Consider the following 14,566-nt stretch of genomic DNA (forward strand, 5'->3'; position numbering starts at 1 on the left):
TACAGACATTCAGCCAGTAACCTCCAGGTCGAGACGGGTAGCCAGATGCTCCAGTAGCCTGACCTTGCATTGATGAAGTAGCCTGCTGCCAAAGATTGACCCATGCTGTACAAGTGTGTGCTTCAGGATTCGAGATCCTGCTGTTTTATTAACCACGCATAGAACTCTCCAAATACAATTAGTATTTGTAAATGAAATCAAAAGTCAAGCAGTGAGAAGGCTCTGCAAGGTGCTTTTGTCAGCCTTTCCTGGAGCTGCTCTGTTCGGTTACTAGCCCAGCCGACTGTCTGCACTTGCCTGCACTAATCACATGCTGATTAGACATCCTCACACTCTCTCAGCACTGATTTTATGTTATATTAGCAGAAGAATGACAATAATTTCATGTAATGCTACTTGTTAAGGTAATTACATTATAATTGCCTTATCAAGGTGTCATGGAGGAGAGAGACAAAAATAGCCACTTCCCGAGACATTTGCCACGGTATTGTGCTGAGGGTGAAGCGGGTTTCCGACCAGGCAGCGGAGCGAGATTCCGATGTTTACTGTGCTTTGTGCTGCTCTTGGGTTAAGAAGCTTCCGAACAGAATCACACTGGGACTCAGATGTTTACCATGCATATCCACCCTTAATCCCACACCTCCCCAAAAGCACGAACACAAAAACGGTTCATTTAACTCACACCTACCCTGGGGTCAAATTGACCCCAAAGGCATACGTCAGGTGACTTCGTATAGTAACATAATTATTGTAGGAGCGTGTATGAGTTAAAGCTCTTTATGTCTACATATTACATTGGTGCAATAAAGGGTTTTTAATAAGCAAAATATAGGAATTGCAATGCCAGTGTTATACTGGAAAGTAATAAGATATTGATTCCAATTACACAGTCTATTTTGACCTTTGCTTTTAATATCTGGAACATTCATTAGAATGAAAAATAATTAGAAATGAGTACTAATTTCCAAAATAATTTGATCTTCTTTGCAACAGATGCAACTGAAATCTTATGTTACCGATATTTATTTACATTTTTCAAGATTAATTCACCGAAATACACGAACTTGAATCCACAACATAACACTTATCGTGATTTTTATATGATTTTTTTCACTCCTTTACAGTGTCTGGTACCCAATAAGTTATCGGAATCTGAGTGTTCCATGTGCTTAATTTTAAAAAATCAAACTGTGCTTATCATTCTTTTATGTTAGTCCCTCTAAATGCCACCAAACCTCAATTCAGAAACGCATTACATCCAACCCAATTCAGCACCTTCCTGTTAACACCATTCGGTTTCAGGTTTAAACTCATGTTCTTTTGTATTGCAGTAGAGGAATGTTTGTGCCACCTAGTACATTCTTTTGGCTTAAAGGGAAATGCACCCCACCATTTGAAAGAACAGGCTGACACCCCCATAAAGACCCCATAAGCTGACCATTGGTGGTGGGGGGGGGGGGGGTTGAATATCCATAAACAGCTGACTCAAGAGCGAAATTGCCAGTGGCGTGATTTGAGGCCCTAATCTCTCTGGAAACTCGGTTAAAGCTCCACGTGTGATTAATGAGGACGCTGCGCATTTGTGCCACGCGACACTAAGCATTCAGGTCAGTCCGTGGAAGAGTGTCAGGTCTTGTTCAAACAACACAGAGTACCTGCATGATTCAGTCTCAGCAATGACTGTATGCAGCTTAACAAACACAGTGAAAGTGTCACACACACGTAGATCATTAAGCAAACTGCAATTATGTAACGAGGGCCGTTTCAAGCTCTTTTGAAGCTGAACCTTGTGGAAGTACACGTCAGTACCCATGGTGAAGTAAGAATCAGATTCAACTTTATTTGGCCAAGTATGTTCCCACATATAGGGAACTTGTCTCCGGTTAGCAGTGCTTACATACACAGAGAAGGTACCGACACAGTAAAGACAAAACAAGACAAGTTAAATGTCACAGACTAATAATATAATCTCTGGACCCACTGGAGACAGTAGCAGAGAAGAGGATCTTAGCAGAATTGGACAATATTATAAATAGTTCTGCTCACCGCCTTCAGGGGGCGCCATCCTGGATCACGTTTAGCCACCAGCTCATGGCACAGTGTGCTAAAAAATTCTACTGGGGATCTTTCCTGCTCGCTGCCATCAGGCACCGTAGCACCTCCCAAAGTGCCACCCCCGACATAACAAGTCAGGAAATCACCCATCTTGCTGCAATACATTCCAGTGCTTTCTGTCATAACTGTACGCATAATTACCATCCTAATCTTTAAATAGTATCAGTATCACATTCATTTATTGGTGTACTGCATATTTTCTTTTAAATCGGTTAAAGTACATTTACTTGTTTGCACTGAGTACCGCCTTTATACCTTGTCTGTTTGACACTGTGCAGTATGTATGTTAGCCTGCTGCTGTATGCACCAGAATTTTCCCCAGTAAACAATAGTTAATGTTAATCTTAATATAGAACTTCTTTATTTTCATACTTCATGTTTGACTCAGCAGTTCAACTCTTCAGTTGAACTCTTCAGTTCAGCATGTTTGACTCAGCAGTTCAACTCTTCATATGCAATTCTACAGAGCCTTACCGTTTAATGGGTTTTTTGGATGAAAATGTAGTATATTCACAGTCTGAACTGAACACAAGCACGCAAATTTACGTTATTAAAATAAAGTTATAATTTGAGAGAATGTGATTTCAGATTGGATTTATCTCAAGTTTAGGGCATTTAATTTACTGTCACCCTGTATCATGGTCATTTGAACATGCACTGCAATTTACCTGTGACCCACCAGATGCCAACAGACCTGGTGGTTCTGAGCAGCTCCATCAAGGTATTCCAGAAAAACACCTCACTTCCATACCACTGAGGGTAGTTTGCTAGCTTGTTGTGGTTGTACGTGCCTGCGGAGAGTTCAAGTTAGTCAGAGATTATGTACGAGAACACTCAATCTCCTCCATGCCTGTTGATCTGGTGATCAATATCATGAATCATCATGTGTGCTAATCCTTAGCACAGCTCAAATGAGTTTAAATTGGAGAAAAAAATGTTTAGGGTGGCTGGTGGAGCCGGGAGTTTTAAATACAAATTACATATCCTTAGTGCTTTGATTAATGGGGAACTTCACACAAAGGCTGCTGATTGCCATGCTATTACACTCTGAATGGGGTAAAAGAAATTATGTCAAGGTTAAATTTTCGAAACAGTTTGATCAAATTAAACCACATACCAAATACTAACACACTGGTTTGTAGCATGCACTTCAAAAAAAAAAAAAAAAAAAACAGACGATTATGTTTGCTGAATTTCTACATAATGACAGGGTCACTGGGCAGCAAAATGTGTTTGCAGAGGTGATTGCAGCACAACCAAGGTCTACGTCTAACACAGGCAGCCATGATCTGACCTGTGCAGTGTTATGGAACTGGTGGAACACTCTGGAACTGTCATGGCGTCGTGCTTTCTGATGCATCTTCTGAGGTCAAAAATGATTCATTCGGATTTGAAACAAAGATTAACTCGCCTGCAAGCACCCCCAGTGACTCCTAAGCCTCAGCAGAGTTGCACTGTGGTGAGGTGGTGTTTAAGGTGGAGGGAGGACGTTCCTTTTGAGACACCTTTGAAAAGCGCTTGCACATCGCCATTTCTGCAGAGCTCAGCTCGGACAGCATTAGCAAGGCGCCGCTGACTTGCACCAAACTCAGGCTCATGAATCTCCCCGTTATGATGCTTGTGGACTTAGCAGGAGTTTTTCTCCTGACGACCGCACACAGACACAGGGTCGTAGACAATAGCTAGCAGATAATGAGGGTTACTACTTTCCTGGACCTTGTGTCCCTGAACAATTCCCTCCAGGAGAGAGTGTGAGCCAGAATAAGAGATCAGAGATTAACTTCAGTTTCCCTTCCTCCTGGGAACACTGTCCGTGTTGATCTTGTTCACAGAAACAAGAATAAAGTATTATAACAGATGATTGCAGATGTTATATCTCACATGAACAGAAATGCACTTGACTTATTGGCATGTTACAGTGTGGTATATCACCCAGGATTAAATGAAGTACACACATAGCTAAAAAAACAAAAGGATAATAATGCATTTATAGTACTATTTAACAATACTCTGGGTATATTATCTTCACTATATTTTACATATACACACATAGCATATTATGGCTAATGGTAGCGGTAGAATATGTACCATGACTTCACGTTAGAACTGAAAAATATTTTGATATTAAATCACAGGTACTGTTGTGGAGTGACAGTCATGTGACAGCCTCCACCAATCCAATGTCACCATCCTACTGCTTTTCCTTTCCCTTTGTGTCTCCCAAAGACACCCGCAAACATTTACAGGACAGGCAGGAACTGGAGGGGTGCTACCCCATTGTAACAGTACAGCAGGTGCTCACTTCACACTCACTTCAGTTTCCAACACTTTCCTGTAATCCGATACCTACTAGAAGCCTCTCCCCGAGCCCTAAGAAGCCATTGGGGAGGTTTTATCCATAATCAGCCCGGTATCGTCAGTCATTGAGGACACTGAAGGACCATCATGTAGTCCAGGCTGGATGCGTTTTGGGCATCAAACGCCAATGTGGCGGATCCCCAAGTGCCATGAGAGGAGGCTCCTGTGGTGAGTCCTTAATGTGTCCACAAAGTCCAGCTTACTACCAAGCCCCTCGCTCGCTCTGATAAAGTAGATTTCATCTAACAGACTGTTTTGTGAGTCTTCTGTACATCGACGAGTTGGGGAAGGAATCCCACCTACAATAATAAGACGTCAGTGAAACATTAGAGAAGGTGTTTTGGCTAAATAATACATAAAATTCCATTTAAATGTGGGAATGCACTAAATAATTTTTTTTATAAAGATGACTGGGAGCACACAGACTCAACGTCAGATAAATGTTAGGTGTGTTTCTCTGTGAATGATTGGTTAGTTACCATACACACAACTCTTATTGGCTAAACAGTTAACGTTATTGGTCATGTGATTCTATAGTTACGTGATTCCATGATGGATAGCTGTGAAAATTCATAAATATATCTGGTGAACCAGGGAAATTCTGTCAAGTTTCAATATGCTACTGATCTTTAACCGAGGGCCAGTTTTTCACCGATAAACTACCAATTTACACACATAGACATAGACAGACCGACACACACATTTGTATTCATATCTTTGTGGGGACTGTACATTCATTTTTATGGGAAAAGCCCTAATCCCAACTACCTTACAACCTTAACTCCTACCCAGCTCTAACCTTAACCACAAGTAACCAATCAAAAAACAAAACTTTTGATATTTTTAGTTTTTGATTACAGTCACAGATTTTTACTAAATTGAGATTTTTACAATTAATTCCTTGTGGTTCCTCCAATGTCAAAATGTTATGTTTTTATCACATTGTGGGGACATTTGGTATCACAATGTAGTATACTGTATGTGCCCATCCCCCCACCCCCTACACACATGCACACACACACACAATTGTCAGAAAGAGAGAGCTACCCCACTTACCCTTCTGCCATAAACAAAACTATCAGTGAATACAAAGAATCATTTGCTCCATTAACGGCACTATACTCTGAATGATACAATACTGTTACTCTAACTACTAATAATCCTGGAGGTTGAGATTACTGATTACTGCATGGTGAGAAGCGGCCCCACGGTCCCTGAGCAGAGTAACGTCCCCCAACCCCCCAGTAGCACTCTGTTTGTTTAGCTTAAAGAGCTCTGAACGGTGGCACGGTGTCACTGCGTCACCCTGAACAGGCCCTGTGCCATCATCTCCGGGAGGCTGGCTTGCGCCTATGGCCTTGTCCACCCTACTTTTCCACAAGACGGGCTCCTCTGTCATCCCTGGTTCCCGTGACTGACGGGCCGCCTCTTTCACGGCGGTCCAAAGACCAGAGGCGTGGAGACCTGTATTCAGAATCCCCAAGCTGTGTGAATATTTTGATCCGGACATGCAAAACATGGGCACGCTTAAACGGATCCTTATTCTAACCCGATTTGGCGATCATTGCCCCGTATTTCGTACAATCATAAATAAGCACGCCGGCGCCCCTTAATGGAGTAATTTACACGCGCACCGCTATCGCCATTGACAGCACTTTCATCCCCCGGCAAACGACTGGCATTTACTGAATCAATTACTTGAGTTATGAAGAGGAGTATAAAGGCTCAGCACTACGCCATTCTTCTCAATAACAAAAGAAAAGCCGCATTAAAAAAGTAGCATTGATGACTTGTTGTGAGTTTCAGTCAATGGGCTCCCCCAGAGTTAGAATTAAAAGACTGTTAGAGCAAAATTGTTTTCTCCGGTCATCAGTCACATCGTGAAAGGCCTTCTTCAAAGTGATTAATTAAAACGCAAGAGTGGGAAAAGCAGCCTTGATAAAATATCCAGGTAGTTATCCAGTAGCATCACCAGTTAATGGCCAGTGGTTTCCCTTGACTAAGTGTTATTGCTTCAGTCCATAATTTCATCGCGAAAATGGCCAAGGGAGTGAATCTTCCTTATAGTAATTGGGTATTGATTTGAAAATAAATAGCAGTGCTGCTGTTACTGAACTGACAGCCCATCCTTGGACAGAATTGACAATAAATGGTTTCTGGTTTGTGAGAGAGTTATGGATCAGGGGGATACAGTCAAGCCCAGCGCTCTGCTTCAATCTTTCTTCCAATATCTATTGGATTTCAAATAACCCATTTATGGAAGGTGTCATATAAAACCTATAGTTTTGAGTAGCCAGATGATGAGTTAAGGTTAAGATTTGCTTCCTATTTCAGCATTGTCCCCTAAACGCAGATTGTTTTCTGTAATAATTATTCAGGAGTAAATCAAGAACAGTTGGACATGCATACTGTTATTTAATTGAGATCCTTGTGATTGATCATCTCTGTGTAGAGTTTTGACCAAACACAGCCCCATACCCATTGTGTTCAATTGTTCCATAATCAAACAGAACATCAATCTAATTCAGCACACTCATGAACATTAAATGCTAATAGTGCATCCTGACAAAACCAGCACTTTTTTAAAGACAAGTAGCTATAAAATTCATTAAAGCTTGTCATTGTGGATATGCGCTATACTGTCTGTTTAGTCTCTGCTGTGAAAGATATCTGCATGTCCTAAATCAAAAAGATGAAATCACCTTCTATCTTAAAAAACATCACTGTGAAAGGACCCCTTTTTTCCAACACACTGTCTTGCCAGCCATGTCAACCAGGCCAAATTGCTGCTGACAGGCCAGTCAGTGTTCAGGCAGTCCCTCGCTGTTTACATATTATGCTGCGTTAGGCCGTAACCCTCACAAAATCAGGGCCATCGCTGTGGCATTAAACCTTGAAGGACGGAGAGTGCGTCCATGTGAGCTGGACATCAGCGCACGCTGCTATTTCCGGCCAGTTTCCTCACGGACCCGTTTTCCATCTGAGGTTATTTCACATCGACTCGCAGAAGGATAGACAATCGTCCCTCTGGCTGTCCCATAAGCGTTTTTGGGTCCTTCCACCAAATCTATCAACCTTTCCAAATAGCCAAAAATCTCCTTCTGCCACTTTCATGAACACAATAAAGCAGACTGTCCTTACTGATGATGAAAAGCAATTAAGGCACCTTCTGGAAAATGCTTTACTTTGTGGATGACCAGTTTTACACTGTAGCTAAACAGAGATCCCCTCTAACTGTACAGTAAATTAGCAAATGATACACGAGCAACTTAACAAATAAAACAAATATAAATATTGTATTATTAAAACACATTATTAAGTCTTGCTGGCATTTCTAAAATTCCTTCTCTGTTGGTGTAGAAGGACATTCATAATTACAGACTAGGTGCAATTGCATCTATCATGGCAGCTGTAACTGTGCTTTTCACACACGCTGTTATTGGCATGGATTAATTCAGAGATATTTAAATAAGATACCAAGGTGATGTATCAGCACTGTCCAATGCCAGGTCGCAGATCGCTTTTAAAAGACCAGCCCCGAGTGATGAATCGACATATGAGGTTCTGTAGTACAGTATGTTTGTTTACATGCTATTTTAGTGCCATTCGACACCCTGGTGTCCTGTTAGTCCATGAATAAAATAAACACACATTACACATAATCTACATATACATACATCCTCCCTAAATATGCACTCATCAAAAATCCATTTGCAGGCTTTGCCCTTGAGCGGCTCAAGCTCCGTTAGCCTCGTCACTCACCTACGCGTTTCCTGGCTGAGGTCCACAACTCCAGAGTAATCAGCCCGTGCATCCGCCGGACCGGCCCCCGAGTCCATTGCCAGACCGGCGCTTCAGTGATGGACCAAACAGCCGGGACACCAGACATACGGCCTTCATCAATCGTCTGCTGTTGTCCCATTGGAAACTCCAGAAAGCTACCTTGAACCGAAGTACAGTTGTTTTACAGACAGATATTCCACATTGCAGAATAACAGAGTAATTCTGAACCGTGTACTCTCTAATACAAAAACTAATACAAAATTTACTAATGTCAGACCGTTTACAGAAACTGAGCGGAAGTTTTCACAACAGAGGGGAAAGGCTTCATCTTTCGGTCTTTCAGAGAACGATGACAGATGAAACAAAAGTGTAGCCTGGGATCAGGCGACTGTGTAAATGTTTTCGTGGCTATTACACGACATCAGTCGCGAGATTAATTAGCCCCAATCTGAGGCTAAAGGTCACAGGCCTGACTGCTGCTGATAGACTGTTTGGTTGGAATTAACCATGTAATTAAAATATTACAAATAGAAATGGAAAAAAAGCTTGAGAGACTGACTGGCTTATCTTAAAATAAATATGTGTGCCTGCCTGAATGAGGCGGACCAGAATTACGAATGAGCCACAATCACATTTTATCGGAGAGAATTTAAATTAGCGCTAATCATCACTCCTTAGCATTTCAAGCTACACACGTCTGACATCTACCTTACATTAGGCCGCATGTAATAATGAATATCCTGTAACAAAAATGTAATGGACATGCCTGTTGGGGGTGTGTCGGAAGAGAAGGAATCTTAGCACCAGCTAAGAGCGTATGCCACTCGTGGAAACAAATAGCCAAGGGAGGACAGTTCAGGTGGATAATGGGCCAGAAGGTTTCAGCAGGAGATTCATGTACAGAAGATGCTCCTTTGATGCAGTGACATTGGGGGGGGGGGGGGGTGGCATAAACTCCAGTGCATAAAATACTGCAGTGGTTACTCTGTGCTAATAGGATTCCTATCTTTGCGTGGCAGATTTAGGACATCCCACCACCAAAGACAGACTGACACTAATTAGATTTGGCTACCTGAGTCTAGTAAACGAACAGGAGGAATGAATCAGCAGTCCGACGTGACAGCTTTAAAGGACGCAAACAACATGCCGAAGACTCAGTCCCCTGCTCTGCTTGTCGCACGCTGTACTGCGTCAGCATCCCCACACCAAGCGCGTCAGTCCGCTATGTGCATAATGTGTATGTGTGGAGTATCACAGTGATGTTTTTCATTACCTTGTGCGCCGCTGGACAGAGGCACTCGAGTCGAGGCCTGTCCCGAAGCATGATATCACAGCCGCAAGGGGTCTGCCATGTCCCACTCTACATGGACCGCTTGGCTTCTCTAATGACACTCAAACAGGGCTGCCGGGGGGGGGGGGGGGGGGAGGCCAACCCCATGGCCTCCTAATTCCCTCTCCTTACCGAGCAATTGCAGATCCACAAATGGAAACTGCAATTTACACAATCGGCATCCATTGTGGCATCTATTTGTGTATCTTATAGATATGAAGGGGTGGAGGGTAATGCAAGGCACCCGCTGACGCTGACGATGTCTCTGCATCGTGGGAACAAGTCTGCAAGCAGACAATTCACAATAGACACAATAGACCTTCCCTCAATTACACAATCGGACTGAGAAATGAGATACGGCTCAGACAGAAATGAAAATAAAACTCGTTGAACTCAAATGAGGATGGGCTATTATGACAGGTTACTTTGTCAGCTTGTTTCTGTCCAGATGTAGTATGACACTGGACTGACACGTGTGCAGACTAAACATGTACAGCACGTGTGGAAAGCGGTATGGGTATTTTACACATACAGACAGTGACGTAACATGGAACTGGCAGGAAAGAATCCATTTACAATACCCGACTTCATATATTATACAACCGTCGTCTAACACAAAACACATTCAAATGTTTCTTTTTGAGTGCCTTCATGGGACTTCCTGCAGCTTGTGTCAAAACTTAACATAAGGAGTTCTATGACTTTGAGCTACTCCAATCTATGTTTAAAGCACTGGTAATACATTACATTCACCTATCGCTGCAAGCAGAAAGTCACTCGGTATTGACTTGCCTTTGACAAAAAAAAAAAATAAAATAAAATATCTTTAACCTGTGTCTGTACAGATCAATAAGACACAGATAAGCCAAGATGGTTGCTGGAGATACGGCCGTCAGGATGTGGCCTGACATATCATGATTTTGGCTTTAATTACTTGGGGAAAGTGGCTACTATCAGATTAGGACTGAGAAAATACCTTCAGCACACAAAACAAGGGTTTCTGCATTTGCAAATCGCATTCTCGCAGTCGCTAGACAGTGTATGATTGGTTATCCTCGAACCCTTCGCTCTGCTGGGCAGGAATCACGAATACGAGAGTGGTGACGGAGTGTAATGCTGTGCTCACTCCTAGGGCCGTCCTTGGACACAACTTCCCAGGACAGATCGATACATTAACCTGATTAGCATGCCGTGAATTAGCTCCCCGATGGGTGACATGTACAGTACATCTGTGGGCAGGCTAACAGCTACACAGACCCCCAGCTGGCCCTGCGAATGAAGATTTCAGCGGATGAAAACCGGTGTAATCAAAGCACGTAAGAAGCTTTGTGACTCGCGGATGAGATCTGTGAAAGATCACTCTGGAACGCACAGCTCGATGCGGGCTTCAGAGACGTCTATCTCAACACCCCAGCATAGACGTAAACAAGAGTACATTAATATGTTAAATGATTTCAAATCTGTGCCAAACACTAGAATTTGCAATGACAGTTTGACAGCGAAAATAAAACACAGCACAGACCCCAAAATAGGCTTCAATAAAACCCAAATCCTCAGAAAGACAAGGACAATCCTGCATTAAACATCCTTATATGTTTGAATAAGGCTGACAGCTGTGAAAAACCGAAGTGACGTAATAAAGAAAACCTCAAGAGCAGTAGTTTTTAGCTTAAAATTAAAATGCATAGCATCACAAATCACATAATATGGCTGAAATGAGCGGTAAAGACCACAATAGCATTTACAATGAACAGAATAGCTGTCGATTAGCAAATAAAGAAATAGCTTAGACATACCGTCATCTGTCAAGCTGACCACACAATCGACCAGTTTGGGAAGTCGAGCAAACACATGCGAAACACGTGTTGGGCTTGGAGAGGAAGAGTCACAACACTGTGCTAAAAGCAGATAGATACCTCCTTGTTTTAATTGAAACCAAATCCATTTACATACTTAATCCATTTTCAGCAGTACACCATTTTCTCTCCCAATAATAGACTTTATAGTCATTTTTCCACCCTTTTTGCCTTAGCCAAATCCATTTGACTTTAAACAGAAGTCCATTTATTAAGTCTTTTATTAGGCTTTTCATTATGTATGCTTGTAAAGATCTTAATAGAGATGTAAGGTAATGAAATTCAGCAAGTTCTTCAAATGTTCATAAATCTCCATAACTTCTCGTTTCAAAGAAAACCTGTTTTCATTGGGCCTGATGTTTTATTCATGGTCTGTGAAAACGTTCACACAGTTTAATTAAGCTAATATGATTTATCTTATGGCCCCACTGACGAGTTCCTTCCTAAAGAAGTCTTGTTTGCAGGGAGCCAAAGTGAACAAGCGAGGTAATTAAACAATACTTGAGGAAATTAGTTAAGCACCTTTATTAATCAAAGACTGATTGAAAGTCTGATTAAAAATTATTTTTATTTATACATATATAAATAAATATGAAATCAAATAGTTAAATACTATATTCTAATAATAATAATATAACGCGATATTCTGACTGATGCTGCTCCAACAACATTGACCAGAAAGAAAAACATTAATATTTAAGAAATACATTTAGTAACATTAATACAATAACTAACTTTTTCTTACAATGATTTGTTGTTCAAGATTTTAGTTGTTAAACAGAAAAGTAACGTGCCGGACTTGGTGCAGCGAAGCTTCTCTTAGCACGTCCCTGGGCTTGGTGCTTAAGCTGAATTGCTTGCCTCAATACCATCTGTACAAGTGAGCAAATTGTAAGTTTAAGCAGTTGCCCTAAATAAGGGCTTCTGATTAAAATTGCAGCAATGAGATGATGATGTGACATAAAGAGCATTTTCTTAATTGGAGTGCAGAAACATTGCTGTGTCTTCCCATGAAAGGCGGAGAAGCCTTCAGAAGTCCCACTTTTAACATTAAATCCAGAGATTTCACACTCAGTCACACAGTTTGCTGCAGCAGGTATGACCTCAGAGTTTTCGCGGGAACACCGCAGAATTTTGACTTTTTTATTTTATGAACAATATGTCTGTGCTTTTGAGGAATAGCCGCATATGCAGAGAGATCACATAAGACTGTTTGTCAGCGGTGCTGAAGGCGGTAAGAAGGAAACAGAACAGTGGAGCTCGGCTAATATCCTTGTTTTTGCAGATACTAAATTAGCTACAATCTGTCTCTTAATGTGTCTCTCAATTCCTCCCTCTGATTCTGAATCCCATTTAGGTTTCCTCTGTTGCAGTTTAGGAGCCCCGCCATGTTAAAGGGGCCCATCACCCTATTAAAGGAGCTTCACTACCATATTACAGTGACCCGGCCATCGCTTTAAAGGGGCCCCACTGCCCTGCTAAAGGTCCCATTACCCATCCACCCTGTTAATGGGGCCTCGTGGCCCAGAGGCTCGAGCACCAACGAGCCGCTTGGTCCAGACACCACACCCATCATGCCATTTCAAGCTGTATCCCGTGACATCGAAGCACTGCTGCTTTGATAAAGGTAGGAGAGACGTGTGCCGTGAGGCCCTTAGGCACGCACAATGGTACCAGGATTCCGACACCCAGAAGCAGCTATGACACTGAACAATACCCCTGTGGAGGAGAGAGGATGAAAGGGTTTACTGTTATTGAAGGATTCCTGCGGAAAGCAGCGGCACGCATGCAGAGATTTCTCGTTACAGTACAACTTCCTGCAAGGAAAAAGCCGCAATATCGCAGTAAGCCTGCGGCCGCATTATCCCTCATTTCGGCTGCATACAATAAAACCCTACTGACATGCTTATGGCCCCAGCAAAGCAGTGGCATCTCCACTGACAAGCTAAAGTACTGCCACTTTCACACCCATACCAAAGTAGGGACGCCAGCACTGACAATCTAAGCGACTGACACCTGCACTGACAATCTAAGCGATTGACACCTGCACCGACAATCTAAGTGACTGACACCTGCACCGACAATCTAAGTGACTGACAGCTGCACCGACAATCTAAGCGACTGACACCTACACCGACAATCTAAGCGACTGACACCTACACTGCCAAAGTACTTCACTAATGCTAAACCACCGTTTTTGTGCCTCTGTGATTTAAATGTCACTTAAGCTTTATTATTAAAATATATTTCATTAAGATCCAGGTGTGTCTTCTCTTTATTTCTTTGTTTTGCTACGAGGCCTTAAGATAAACCCCTTGGAATCCATCCCATAATACTCTGCTGAATATAATCTCACTTCCCGCCTGCTACCGGCGACAGTGGGACAGGCACATAATGACAGAAGCGGCTTCATTGTTACGTTCATGTTCTCTGGGAGACGTTCACACTCAAAGGGATCAAGAACATCACATGAATCTGAATTCCTCTGACTCCTGCACAATATTACAGTTTCATCAGTAAAGTGACAGAGATCACCGAGGCATAAATTCTCACCAGCAATGTTCAAAGGGAGTTTGCTTGCTACGTCCCTGTCCTCTGCTCATGCCCAGCTTGGTGACCAAGTGCATTATTTCATTATTGTTTCTGCATCTACCATTCCCTAGATTCATGTTCTTCAATAACATGAAAGAGCATAAAAACATTACAAAGAATTCAAGATACCATTTGACAATTCCTAAGAATTAACTTGTGAAGGATTTACCACGAAGAGATTTGTTTGATTATTTCTACAAGATATAAATTGTTTACTGGACAGATTTTTTATTTTCAAGTCAAGTCAAGTTGAGGCTTTTTGTTCTTAATTAGCAGTGGTGTAGCAGTCTGGAAAAGCTAGTTTGTGCATATTCATAATAAGATTTTAAACAACCCATCTTCATATTCCACATTCCTTTGTAATCATTATGGTCACAATCAGTAAAACAAAGGCAAATCAGTCTTTGGTAGAGATAATTGATTGTGACATGTAAACTCGCTATTGATTGGTCAGGATTACATCTATGCAATCTGAATGCGTGACCAATAGCATTACTGTTAACATTTGTCCCTCCCGTGCTCTCCTTCACAG

The sequence above is a fragment of the Brienomyrus brachyistius genome, chromosome 1 (genome assembly GCF_023856365.1).
Source record: "Brienomyrus brachyistius isolate T26 chromosome 1, BBRACH_0.4, whole genome shotgun sequence".
Lineage (NCBI taxonomy): Eukaryota > Metazoa > Chordata > Actinopteri > Osteoglossiformes > Mormyridae > Brienomyrus > Brienomyrus brachyistius.